Here is a 14,980-nt window from a genome sequence, read left to right as displayed (position 1 = left end):
ACACTGGAATCGGCATTAGCAATACTGCAGGAGATATTCATTACACGCGACATGAGAAATAACTCCTTCATGATGAGGACGACATCTTCATCTTCTACTGCGGCTCTAGAGACAGATGTGGCCAGAGTCGGTCACTGCCTCCATCCCCACCGGCCGTCTATATGAAGGTTTCCCGTCTTCCCCGCACTGGAATCTTCCATCACGTTAGATCTCAGCTCTGAGTCACACACAGAAGTTTGAGGCTTTTATAGAAGATTTTTTGTTTCCACAAACACAACAGACAGAAATGATCTGATCCCTAAGTCTCCATGTACATTGATTTATGGGGTTTATTTCTGGCCTTAGACTTTCCTATATTACAAGAAAAACTCCAGAAAAAGCCGATATTAAAATGTTTCTAAAGAAAATTGTCTCCAACAGTTCTTGCAAGAAGAAAAAAATATGCAAAAAGGAGAAGACACATTTTATAATTTTTAACATGTTAAACATTTATTAAAAAGAAATGAATCTTTTTGTGCCCCAGAACATAGATGTACACCACAGGGACGGCACAGATGAGGCTGCAACAAAAGCCCTGAAAAGCAAATATGACATCTAAGAAGGTGTGACAGAGTTTGGCTGAATGCCCCCCGCTCCCAAGTACTCGATAGTATGGGGCGGCCTAGTTACTCTGATACTTACATGCCTAATAATGGGGTCTGGGCTGCAATGTATGAAGGTCTATTAGGCCGGGCCAGAGGCAGCGTCCAATAAGTTACCTTATAACGCCCCCATACACATTAGACTAAAGTTCCATGAAAGCTCTGATTTCGGGGGGTTTGGCCGACCATATAATGTATTTGGGGGCCTCCCGACAGATGATGTCAGGGCAGAGAAGGATCTGACATCCTGAATTTGAGAGGATAATCTGTTTGTTCTTCCTGTAGATAATCCTCCTCTAGTGGAGTCTGGAGGCGACTCTCTCATACAGACCACAGGAAAGCTGGAATATTTGTGTGTATGGGGGAGTCGGGAGAGATCGCCGTCTGCCAAATGACCGTTCAGCCAACTCTGATCTCATGTGTATGGGGCCGTTAGTATTACACTGACAGGCAGTGATGATACACGGCACTACAGTAGTACAGGGCATCACCGGAGCCATCAGAGGCTTGTATGTTGTATGATCGCACTGATCAGAGGGGTTTAAAAAAGGTTTAAAGTGAAAAAAATATCACAGTTTCAGCAACAAGAAATATCTGTCACTATATGGAAAGCAGAGTCACTGCACAATGTTAGTTACGTCACGTCCATAACTACTTTATTATACTCTATTATCCTGTACACAGTGGAGTAGATAGAAATCACAGATCCCACAGCAATAGCTGGAATTGGACCCTCCAATGTAAAGAACAAAAAATCTATCTATATACACTGTTCAAAAAAATAAAGGGAACACTTAAACAACAGAATATAACTCCAAGTAAATCAAACTTCTGTGAAATCAAACGGTCCACTTAGGCAGCAACACTGATTAACAATCAATTTCACATGCTGTTGTGCAAATGGAATAGACAACAGATGGAAATTATTGGCAATTATCAAGACACCCTCAATAAAGGAGTGGTTCTGCACGTGGGGACCACAGACCACATCTCAGTACCAATGCTTCTGGCTGATGTTTTAGTCACTTTTGAATGTTGGTTGTGATTTCACACTCGTGGTAGCATGACACGGACTCAAAGTGGCTCAGGTAGTGCAGCTCATCCAGGATGGCACATCAATGCGAGCTGTGGCAAGGTTTGCTGTGTCTGTCAGCGCAGTGTCCAGAGGCTGGAGGCGCTACCAGGAGACAAACCAGTACACCAGGACATGTGGAGGGGGCCGTAGGAGGGCAACAACCCAGCAGCAGGACCGCTACCTCCACCTTTATGCAAGGATGAACCGGAAGAGCACTGCCACAGCCATGCAAAATGATCTTCAGCAGGCCACAAATGTTCATGTGTCTGCACAAACGGTTAGAAACTGACTCCATTAGGATGGTCTGAGGGCCTGACATCCACAGATAGGGGTTGTGCTCACAGCCCAATACCATACAGGACGCTTGGCATTTGCCACAGAACACCAGGATTGGCAAATTCACCACTGGTGCCCTGTGCTCTTCACAGATGAAAGGAGGTTCACACTGAGCACATGTGACAGAGTCTGGAGATGCCGTGGAGAGCGATCTGCTGCCTGCAACATCCTTCAGCATGACCGGTTTGGCAGTGGGTCAGTAATAGTGGGGGGTGGCATTTCTTTGGAGGCCACACGATGTTGGGCTGTGAGCACAACCCCCATGGAGACAAAATTGTGCCTTTACCTGTAGATAAATTCCCAGTGGGGGGCAATTTCCAAAATGCAATAACTTAAGTGGGGAATTCAGCTCTTTTCGCACTTAAGGGATCTGTATATGGAGTCTACAAACTACAGTAGGGAAAATAAAAAAAGCGCTCCCGATAATCAGCTGCATGTGTCGCGCTGTGTGATAGTCACAGCACCTGCATGGAGAGCGACACATGCAGCTGATTATCGGGAGCGCTCCAGGGATTTGGGGTCCCAATGCAGCTATTCGGTAAGCGATATTAGCCAATAACAACTTCTCCGATGATATTCGCTCATCTCTAGTAATAACAGCTCAAAGAAATTCACCGAACTTTTCATTAAGTTTAATAGTAAGACCCTATTAAATATTGAGCACCAGCGGGATGAAGCATTGACAGCGGCATGTAAAAGTGTGGGCGCCCCTGGTCAAAATGACCGTTATTGTGAGCAGTAGTAAGATGAAGATGAAATGATCTCTAAAAGGCCGAACCTCTAAGATGACACATGGCCTTTGTATTTTAGGCAAAAATAATAATAAAAAAATAAATACAGTGGGGCAAAAAAGTATTTAGTCAGTCAGCAATAGTGCAAGTTCCACCACTTAAAAAGATGAGAGGCGTCTGTAATTTACATCATAGGTAGACCTCAACTATGGGAGACAAACTGAGAAAAAAAAATCCAGAAAATCACATTGTCTGTTTTTTTTTCATTTTATTTGCATATTATGGTGGAAAATAAGTATTTGGTCAGAAACAAGCAATCAAGATTTCTGGCTCTCACAGACCTGTAACTTCTTCTTTAAGAGTCTCCTCTTTCCTCCACTCATTACCTGTAGTAATGGCACCTGTTTAAACTTGTTATCAGTATAAAAAGACACCTGTGCACACCCTCAAACAGTCTGACTCCAAACTCCACTATGGTGAAGACCAAAGAGCTGTCAAAGGACACCAGAAACAAAATTGTAGCCCTGCACCAGGCTGGGAAGACTGAATCTGCAATAGCCAACCAGCTTGGAGTGAAGAAATCAACTGTGGGAGCAATAATTAGAAAATGGAAGACATACAAGACCACTGATAATCTCCCTCGATCTGGTGCTCCACGCAAAATCCCACCTCGTGGGGTCAGAATGATCACAAGAACGGTGAGCAAAAATCCCAGAACCACGCGCGGGGACCTATTGAATGAACTGCAGAGAGCTGGGACCAATGTAACAAGGCCTACCATAAGTAACACACTACGCCACCATGGACTCAGATCCTGCAGTGCCAGACGTGTCCCACTGCTTAAGCCTGTACATGTCCGGGCCCGTCTGAAGTTTGCTAGAGAGCATTTGGATGATCCAGAGGAGTTTTGGGAGAATGTCCTATGGTCTGATGAAACCAAACTGGAACTGTTTGGTAGAAACACAACTTGTCGTGTTTGGAGGAAAAAGAATACTGAGTTGCATCCATCAAACACCATACCTACTGTAAAGCATGGTGGTGGAAACATCATGCTTTGGGGCTGTTTCTCTGCAAAGGGGCCAGAACTACTGATCCAGGTACATGAAAGAATGAATGGGGCCATGTATCGTGAGATTTTGAGTGAAAACCTCCTTCCATCAGCAAGGGCATTGAAGATGAAACGTGGCTGGGTCTTTCAACATGACAATGATCCAAAGCACACCGCCAGGGCAACGAAGGAGTGGCTTCGTAAGAAGCATTTCAAGGTCCTGGAGTGGCCTAGCCAGTCTCCAGATCTCAACCCTATAGAAAACCTTTGGAGGGAGTTGAAAGTCCGTGTTGCCAAGCGAAAAGCCAAAAACATCACTGCTCTAGAGGAGATCTGCATGGAGGAATGGGCCAACATACCAACAACAGTGTGTGGCAACCTTGTGAAGACTTACAGAAAACGTTTGACCTCTGTCATTGCCAATAAAGGATATATCCAAAGTATTGAGATGAAATTTTGTTTCTGACCAAATACTTATTTTCCACCATAATATGCAAATAAAATGAAAAAAAAACAGACAATGTGATTTTCTGGATTTTTTTTTCTCAGTTTGTCTCCCATAGTTGAGGTCTACCTATGATGTAAATTACAGACGCCTCTCATCTTTTTAAGTGGTGGAACTTGCACTATTGCTGACTGACTAAATACTTTTTTGCCCCACTGTATATAGAATTTTTTACAATTTCATAATTGCAAAAAGGAAAAAGAGGCGATGCAAAACTTTGGGCACCCTTGGATATTTGTGTACTGAGATAATTTTGACCAAGATTTCACACCTTAATTAGCTTGTTAGGGTTATGGTGAGATCACATGGTGACCAGGAGCTACAGTCTGAGGAAAGGGCTAAAAAGCCTTCACTAGACCCCTGTACAGCTGTATAATGAGGCCCAGGCTTTATAGTGAAGGGACAGGAGTGAGGGCCTGTTCCCAGGAGCTACAGACTGAGGAAAGAGCTAAAAAGCCTTCACTAGACCCCTGTACAGCTGTATAATGAGGCCCAGGCTTTATAGTGAAGGGACAGGAGTGAGGGCCTGTGCCCAGGAGCTACAGTCTGAGGAAAGGGCTAAAAAGCCTTCACTAGACCCCTGTACAGCTGTATAATGAGGTCCAGGCTTTATAATGAAGGGACAGGAGTGAGGGCCTGTTCCCAGGAGCTACAGTCTGAGGAAAGGACTAAAAAGCCTTCACTAGACCCCTGTACAGCTGTATAATGAGGCCCAGGCTTTATAGTGAAAGGACAGGAGTGAGGGCCTGATCCCAGGAGCTACAGTCTGAGGAAAGGGCTAAAAAGCCTTCACTAGACCCCTGTACAGCTGTATAATGAGGCCCAGGCTTTATAGTGAAGGGACAGGAGTGAGGGCCTGTGCCCAGGAGCTACAGACTGAGGAAAGGGCTAAAAAGCCTTCACTAGACCCCTGTACAGTTGTATAATGAGGCCCAGGCTTTATAGTGAAGGGACAGGAGTGAGGGCCTGTTCCCAGGAGCTACAGACTGAGGAAAGAGCTAAAAAGCCTTCACTAGACCCCTGTACAGCTGTATAATGAGGCCCAGGCTTTATAGTGAAGGGACAGGAGTGAGGGCCTGTGCCCAGGAGCTACAGTCTGAGGAAAGGGCTAAAAAGCCTTCACTAGACCCCTGTACAGCTGTATAATGAGGTCCAGGCTTTATAACGAAGGGACAGGAGTGAGGGCCTGTGCCCAGGAGCTACAGTCTGAGGAAAGGGCTAAAAAGCCTTCACTAGACCCCTGTACAGCTGTATAATGAGGCCCAGGCTTTATAGAGAAGGGACAGGAGTGAGGGCCTGTGCCCAGGAGCTACAGTCTGAGGAAAGGACTAAAAAGAGTTCACTAGACCCCTGTACAGCTGTATAATGAGGCCCAGGCTTTATAGTGAAAGGACAGGAGTGAGGGTCTGTGACCAGGAGCTACAGACTGAGGAAAAGGCTAAAAAGCCTTCACTAGACCCCTGTACAGCTGTATAATGAGGCCCAGGCTTTATAGTGAAGGGACAGGAGGGAGAAAAGTGGGGAAAGGAGCCAGAAGAGCCGGACTGCCCATCACTAACCTGCAGAGCCGCACTCCACATATATGGCTGCTCTGTGCACAGGACCTATGATGAGGTCACAGGAGGGGAGGAGTCAGGGGTCACATGATCTCCGGAGTGCAGACCTCCATGGAGGCTTCTCCTCAGTCAGTGACATTCCCGCCATTATTCGCCCCTCACTACTGGCACAATTACCCCGCGCCGCCTTCTCTACGCAGTGTTATGTGTGGAATGTAACGTGTGATTTCTCTGGAGGGAAATAGACCCCACTCAGGAGGGAATTCTCACCAGTTACCGGCCGTCTACTATATGGCGGCATATGATTGTGCTATCGACTCCACACCAGGAGCTAAAACGCCCAAATCTCGGTTATTTTCCCCTTCCAGAGTCCGGCTGAGGTCGGGGTCACACTTGGGAGAAACTCGCCCGAGTCTCGCACCTCAGTGCCCTTGTGGATTAGCCTCTGTAGGGGAAACGACACCGGCTGTCAGGGACAGGGGGCCCCAACATAAATCCAATATTCGCTGTAAGAAAACCCAACCTGATGCCGCCATTCGGGGTAACCAATGCTCCGGCAGTCTGTGACAATGTCAGTAATTATATTTTTCTCACTGATTGGTAGATTTGTGGTAATTTTCCTGGATGATATAGTGAGTTACTCCCGTCCTCTGGAGGAGCATGCTGAGCATGTCAGACAGGTTCTCCAGGTTCTACGTGACAACTATTTATTTGGTAACCTGGAGAAATGACAATTTGTGGTCCAGCAGGTCCAGTTCTCAGGACATTTGGCTTCTGCATTGGGGTCTCAGATGGACCCCGTTACGGTCCCAGCAGTCCCTTCATTGGTTTCAACCAAGTGACCTGAAAGTGTTACAGAGATTTCTTGTAGTCGAGATACTGAGGAACAAACAAGCAAAAAATAGGGTCTTACCTGATAACCAGATGTAATGAGAGTAGGGGAGTATTACACTCACCTGATGGAGTGGCACCTTTACACCATGCTCAATGCATAAATCAGCTGCTGCAGTACCCGGGGCCAAAGACCGAGCAGAAGAGCTGATCCGGGTATAATGTGTCTGTACCTGCGCTGCTGATGAAGATATTGATATGGAGACTTTCCTTAAAAACGTTTGTTCAAATTAGTTTTCAAAGTCAACGCGTTTCACAGTCACACAGGACGTCTTCCTCAGGACGAAGCCTGATAGCGGATAAACATGTCAAGCCTGGAACGTTTTATATGCAGTCTTTATAATAATAATAATCTTTTTATTTATATAGCGCCAACATATTCCGCAGCGCTTTACAGTTTGCACACATTATCATCACTGTCCCCGATGGGGCTCACAATCTAAATTCCCTATCAGTATGTCTTTGGAATGAAAAAAAAAACACCAACAAAGCACAAAATGTCAAAGTTCATGAGAAAGTCCGTCACACAAAGATAAATTATAGTTCATGAGAAAACAGAACACACTTACATACAATAATTACATTATAAAGTGCCTATGGATGAAGTGAGGTCACCTAAAAGAATGAATAAATATATACTGTATCCTTCGGACTATAAGCCGCACCGGACCATAAGACGCACCCCAAAGTTTCAGGAGGAAAATAGGGCAAAAGTTAATGTGTCAAATGGGGGTCTGTCCCACAGTCTGAATTCAGTAAACCCGGGGGGGGGGTCGGCAGCGCTGGTGGAGCCGGGTCACAGGAGGTGTTCGGGGATCCGGCGATGATCTGACTTATCCCAGGCTGGTGCAGCAGGAGCCTCTGTAACATCTGAAATCTCACTGAGCCCATTTGGAGTAAGGGGGTTTAGTTTATAAATCCAGAAGATTTCTTTCCGATGTAGTTGTCCAATGCGATTCTGATCCTGTGGGGGAATCTCCTCTGTGGGGAATATTCTCAGTTGTGGGGAATCTTTCTTGTGTTTGATGGTGCAGTGACGTGAAAGCCCATGTTGGAGAAAACCCTATGGAGTATTGGGACGGTGTGAGTTCAGCCTTTTGTGGAGGGGTTGGGTCGTCCTTCCCACATATAATTTCTGGTATGAGCATATAATCACGTGTGTAACACAACTGGTGGGGCATGACATGGGAGTTTTGGTCGGGAAAATTTCACCAGTAGAAATAAGGGTGAGATCAGAGAGACCATGGCAGATCGAGTCACAACAGAGGCAAGTTTTCAGATTGCATGTAATGAGTTTATTCGGGAGACAGGCGACTTTTAGCAAATCTTCCTTCTTCTCTTTTATGTTTCTTGGTGCTAGGACATTTTTCAATGATGGAGGTCTTCAAAATGTCAAAAAGGGATTGCTGGGTAATGTTTTTCCCACTCCGGCTGTCTGACATGCTCATGATGCTCCTGCAGAGGACGTGAGTAACTCAATATATCATCCAGGTAAACTACCGCAAATCTACCCATCGGGGAGAAAAAAAATGAAATATTTAAAGACTGCCGGAGCATTGTTTAATCTGAATGGCATCACCAAATTTTCACTATGTCCCTCCGGTGTATTGAATGCGGCCTTCCATTCATCACCATTGTGTATACATATAAGAGTAATCATAAGGGATTGAAAGAATTGTCACCCAGATCCTTCTTACAATTTTATTCCATGGTGAAACGTGACATCAAACCATATTAGAGTGCGGCGTGCAGGTAGCAGGGAGCTATACAGGTGAGAGAGCCTGACGGACTGCGGCCATTTCGCACTTGCTTAGCGCTTCTACCGGTCCATGCTTGTCAGGGGGTTACACCACTTCCTTTTAACAAGGGTTAGGGAATGGTTAACTGAGAAGTGCAAAACATTTACAGTGAGTACAGTGAGATGATTAATATAAAAAATTAAAAGAAATATAACATAGATCATAGCCACACAGACATATTCAATGTGTCACTGAGGCCAAGGGGAACTTGTGCATCGCAATCCACAATCCATGCTGCTTCTCTTGTTAGTAGTAATCTATTCTGGTCACCGCCTTGTACGGCATAATCAGCGGGCTCAATTCCTGCAGATCTCAGCACATTGGGGTCCGCATTATGGACCTCTCTTATATCATTAATGTCACAAATCCTTTTAGTTATTCTGTCCAAATTGTGAATAAATCTCATATTAACCTTATTATCCTCATTCAGATATTTAATGAAATCATTAACCCCTTTCTGTCCCAGCCCTCACCAGAAACACATCATCCACGTACCGGTGGTCTGCACGGAGGTGTCAGGGGGGTTTTACACTATAAATATATTTATCTTCAAAGTCTGGCAAGAACAAATTAGTGAATCTGCAGCATCCGGCGCCCCCATCGCTGTCCCCGTCATCTGGGTGGACCAGCTGCCCCCAAAAGAGAAGGCCTTATGGGACAATATAACATTCAGGCTTTCCAGGATGAATCCAATATACTCATCTGTTTCAGCAGTTTTTCCATAGATTTTTTATTGCTTCCAGTCCTGTGATTTGTGGAATTTGTGCGTACAAGCGCCTGACGTCGATCAAAGCCAATTTATAACCCTCCTGCCAATCTATGACAAAATTACGTATTTATGGATGGCACAATTCCACAAAAAATGCTGTAACGAGCGATCACAATTGTACTAATAAAAACGTTATCTCGTCCTGCAGAAAATAATCCATCATACAGCTCCACCGGAGGAAAATAACAATGTTACGGGGCTCGGGAAATGGAGAAACTGCTCCAAAAATGTTTCTTTCCAAACCTCAGATTTTTTTTCCCCACTAAAAGAATAATAAAAACTGGACATGTTCGGTGTTGCCGTAATCATAGTGATGAGGAGAATCATATTACACGGTCAATTATACCACAAAATGTACAAAAATAATTCACAATAAACAATGTCAGAATTGTTTTTTCACAATTTCATCGCACTTGGAATTTTTCCCTCGTTTTTGAGTACAATATGTGGTAAAATTAAGGGAGTCATTGAAAAGTACAACTCACCCCGCAAACATCAAGCCCTCATATGTCTATGTGGCCAGAGAGATAAAGAGTTATGGCTCTGGGAAGAAAAACTAGAAACAAAAAAACGAAAATGGGCCACAGCATGAAGGGGTTAATTGCGTCTTTCTGCCACTTACAGGGAAAGTTAGAAATCAGTTGTGTCAGGTCAGCGTTATGTTCATGGCTTCTGATTTAGAGGAGTTGACTATAAAACACATACCTGTGATTCCAGCTTACTCCGTGTCTCTGGCACCGATAGGGTCCTGGTTACCAATAGGGGGCGACTGGGAAAAGATCTGGTCACAATTAGAGACTAAATGGATCCGGCAATTAAATCCCTGACATCCCAATGGTGTAGATGAAGTTCTCCGCTTCTCCCCTTTCCTATAGGGGGTTTGGTGGAATTCGTTCTCTACACTCTTTATTACATAGAACAGTTTTCTCTGATCTCAATGTGTCTTATTTGTTTCTTATTTCCCCATAATACAACGGTCACAAGATCGCCGATCTGCACTTTACTCTCCGATGGTGACGATCCTCTAGACATCCGGACAGTCAGGAGCATTGGACCCCATCTGTGTCTCCCCACTATTCTAACAATGGACGCTCTCTCCGCCATCATTTCCTCCTCTATACGGTTATTACGGGGAATGACGCTGTGATGACTTCTCTTCTGGGAGAGACACAGATCACAGGTGACTAATATTGCAGTGTGAATAGAAACTTATATTTCCGGTATTTTTCTGCCCTTACATTGTGGGTTATGAGGTGTTTGGGGCTTGTTTTTTGTTCCGCCCTTTTTCCTTTGTTGTTATCTTTCCAGTTGGTAATTGGGATTCTAATATAAGCCCATATATCCCGGGAAGTGTCAGGTGCTGGGATCTCATTATATTATTAATAACAATTTCATTCCCGATTATTCCCGTCATTTATTGCTCGTTACATTCTCTCTATAAAATAACAGATTCCTCTTTGTTACACGTCCTAATACTGATCATTTATATCTCTATATTGTAGAGGAAACATTTCTAGGAGTGTATACACTTCACCACAAACACTTCCCATAGATTTTATTATCATCACTGTTATTAAGCTGCTTTTCTCTTTATATCTTTACCATATCACTGTTTATTCTCTTTTCTTACCCGTTGCACAGTTGCACTCTCACTGGTCACTTGGTGGGGTCACATTTGGCTCTTTTCACCTGCATTGTTTTGTTTCCGGACCCCCCTCACTATCACTTTACCTGATTGGTCGCTACCAGATGGCTCTATGCAGCATTATTCATCTTGGTCTTACCAACAGGTTTTCATCCTGATCCTCCTGCTTCACTGGGGAAGATGTGACCGGGGAACAGCCCCAATTCCTTTAGGAACACCCCCACTTTACCCCAGAGTTACCCCCCTTGCCTGGATTAGTGCAGGACCTTGGTGTGTTGGAAACACTTATCCATACCCTCTGAGGAAGCTGACAGGGCGAAACGCCGGTAAGAGGGAATAGTGGTGAATCTGCCATCTTTCTCTGTACACTCCCGGCATGTCGCCTGTAGGATCTGTAATCTCCATCTCTTGTTAGGATGGCTCCTCCTTTACACTATATGGGCTGTGCTGTATTCCTGGGATATCCCATATAGCACTGGCTGCACTTTATATCTCCTGTCTGTACTCCAGGGATGTAATGCGCTGTCAGCTCTTTATTCTCTCACTATTTATACCCTTTGCTCTGTGTCCTCTCATTATATTAGCTATTCATCTATAAGTGCACAGGATCTATTCCCCTTATACACTGATATCCAGTGATAGATCTACAATCCGGTTACATATATCTATGTATGGATTTATCTTACACTCAATAAATACGGTGCACTTATCTCATCCCCACCTTGATAGTGACGCTCTCTTAGGATACATGTTACTCTATGATGGCACTTCTGCACATGGCCACTAGATGGAGCTATAACATTTGACATTTAGTACCAAAAAAATCCCCTGTTAATGGGAAATAAGTGATAGCATAACTCAGAAAGCAGTATATATCAACAAAGAACCATATCTCAACTATTAAGTGAAAATTAGTGACCAAAAGAGTTTTAGCAAAAGGAGGAAGCCAAGGCGCAACGCGCGTAGAGGCGGCAGGCAGCGGCAGCACATAGTCACTTTAATGTAAGTGTTACGTTACTCTATTCCTTAATTGTCATCCGGTTTAACTTGCATTAATAGGTCTTTTTCTCTGCATAGTAGATAATAGTTTGCTTTTGCCTTAGCCTGGTCATTTTTATGGGCTTATTTTCGCCAGTATTTGCTGAGGTCACTACTTGTATTTTCTTTTCAAATTGCGCCCAGTCTTATTCACATTAATATGTGGTTTACTCTGCTGAGCAACTAACTGTTTGCTTATGTTGTTCTTTTTGAACATCATAGTGGGCTAATTTTTTTGCCGGCTCACATTGTGGCAATTACTTGTACTCACTTTTAACTCTTGCCACTTTATGCGAGTTCACGTGATTGGTGCAGCTTTTTGTAACCTATTCTCCGTGCGGTGGTAACTGCTTACGGCGTTATGTACATTATACAATATTGGTCCTATATTCTTTTTTCAGCTGAGAACTAACATTTTAGTGAATTTATTAAAATAAATCCTTCGGCAAAAGAAATATTCTCTATTATCTCTACTACATAAATATGGCAGATTGATGAATGAGGCATTCTAGATCATTTATATTATATGGATGTGACTTATTATTGAGTACCTTGAGGGAGTAATGCTCTCTATTATTATTCTTTCCACTTGGATTTTTTCTGTAGATGTCATCTATTATTTATTTCTATCACTGCCTGCTTTAGCATTGATGCTCTGTTTTTTGTTTTAATTATTATGTAATAAAATTTACCCTTTTTTGCTAAAACTCTTTTGGTCCCTAATTTTCACTTAATAGTTGAGATATGGTTCTTTGTTGAAACATTTGACATTTGCCTGAATTTTTATATCTACACATGATTTACACAAATTATATTTTCTTGTGGTAACTCTATACTATTTACCATCAGAAGCTGTGTATCTTTGTAATTATTTGTATGTATACATGATTGATTACCAATTCTGTCTCCGTAAAAACAATCCCCTTTAACCCCTTTCTGACATTGGGTGTAAATGTACTTCCTCCCTTTGATGTGGGCTCCGGCGGTGATGTCACATCTTTTCCGGCACGTCAGCTGTTTTGAACAGCTGCCATTTGCCCCTAACAGCCTCTGACAGCGGCATTTAATGCGCACTTCCAGCAAGAATGCCGGAAATCCCACCCATCGGTGACCTTGTCACATTATCATGGGTCACGGATGGGTGGGCATGACAAAAAGAGGTTTCCAGCAGACCTCTATGCGCACCGCCCGGTAGCCAAAACCACAAGAACCAGGGATCATCCTGCCGAACTCCTGCGCTCCTTTTAACATGGGCAAAACGCTACTCAGACAACACAGGGTGAGGGTAAAACAGTGTGGGCGATGCTTTATTGTGCCACAAAACAGGCAGATAACACATAGAACAGTCCCAGCACAGTACCCAAGATGGGGCACATTACAGAGTCTCACCCTTCCACTGACCCGCCGGGATAATAGCTGCTGTGACTTCAGATCTTCCAGGGTCACTACCCCACCTGTGGCACACACACAGAGGAGGTAATGACAAGCGTAGGAAGAGGACAGTCCATACAAGGCCAGTTGATCCGAGGATCACAACCTGGCTTCATCTTCCAGGGTCGCTACTCCACCTGTGGCACGCACACAGAGAGGTATGACAAGCGTAGGAAGATGACAGTCCATTGATTCCATACAAGGTACAAGGCCGGTTGATCCAAAGATCACAACCTGGCTTCTCCAAACGTATCCATGGTTCAGTGGTGGTTAATGGAGCAGATCTGTATTCTTCCAACCGAGGCTGAAAACCCCTAGGTTGTTCCTATAGAATGATAGATCCATGTCCCTTTTGATGATGTTGTGACTGCTGTCCAGTCTCTTGTCCTTTGGATGTATAGATGTCTTGGCAGAATCTCTCTGGCTGTTTCTCTCTCAGTCTCTTTATACAGAGGCATGTAACCCATTTTTACACTTAACAAGTGTTCCTCATTCAGTATTTACATAAAGGGTAAGAATGGAGATGAGATTATTATAGTATTATTGATTATTTAAACTATTTGCATAGCTTTTCCCTCTCTGTTTTAGAAGTCAACAAACTGGCTCCATAACACAATGTATAATTAGCATATCAGCAAACATCACTAGTGATCAAGGATAAGCGCACAATAAAAGTCAATATTACCGGCTTACACAAACAAGTCTGTTTTCTTGACCAACTAGAAATCAACACTTAAATTTAAAGCCAACATACAGATAACATTCTATTATTCATTTGCTAAAAAATAGTCGTCTGGTTAATTAAGATACAATGCTGTATGTCTTCACAATGGCAAAAGTAAAAATAAAATGTTTAAAAAATATAAAAAACAATATAAAAGTTCAAATCACCCCCTTTTCAAAATAAAACAATAAAAAAATCAAACATACACATATTTGTTATAGCCGCGTTCAGAATCGCCCAATCTAGCAATATAAAAAAAGAATTAACCCTATAGTTAAATGGCGTAACGAGAAAAAAGGTCAAAACGCCAGAATCACTTTTTTTGGTCGCCGCAACATTGCATTAAAATGCAATAAAGGAAAGACCAAAAGATCGTATCTGCACCAAAATGGTATCCATTAAAATCGTCAGCTCGGCACACAAAAAATAGACTTTCACCCAACCCGAGATCACGAAAAATGGAGATGCGACGGGTATCAGAAAATGGAGGAGTTATTTTTACTGATACAGTGGGTACGGAAAGTATTCAGACCCCTTTACATTTTTCACTCTTTGTTTCATTGCAGCGACTTGGTAAATTCAAATTCATACTATCTATTCCTGACACTGGAGTGGCTTATAAACTTCCAAAGTATATAGTTTGAAGTTTGGAATCTGCCAATATGGGGCTAGTTTTCTGACTGTTTCGGATAACAGGATACATGATTTTAGTTTTTTTTTTCGTTTAGTCTCGTTTGAATATAGGTCAATATTAAATAGTCTCCTGATGAGTCGACTGCCTTTGGTGAGGA

General features: G+C 43.3%; 1 protein-coding gene across 1 annotated transcript in view; it reads right to left on the bottom strand.

The window, feature by feature from the left end:
- The window catches only part of LOC141076415 (uncharacterized), a 52,927-nt gene that overhangs the window by 34,550 nt on the left and 3,397 nt on the right, over positions 1-14,980 (bottom strand). The gene's annotated exons all lie outside the window — the stretch shown is intronic.

Source organism: Dendrobates tinctorius, unplaced genomic scaffold (assembly GCF_039654945.1).
Source record: "Dendrobates tinctorius isolate UK_male_01 unplaced genomic scaffold, ASM3965494v1 ptg000404l, whole genome shotgun sequence".
Taxonomy (NCBI): domain Eukaryota; kingdom Metazoa; phylum Chordata; class Amphibia; order Anura; family Dendrobatidae; genus Dendrobates; species Dendrobates tinctorius.
This window is presented reverse-complemented; position numbering and strand designations above follow the sequence as displayed.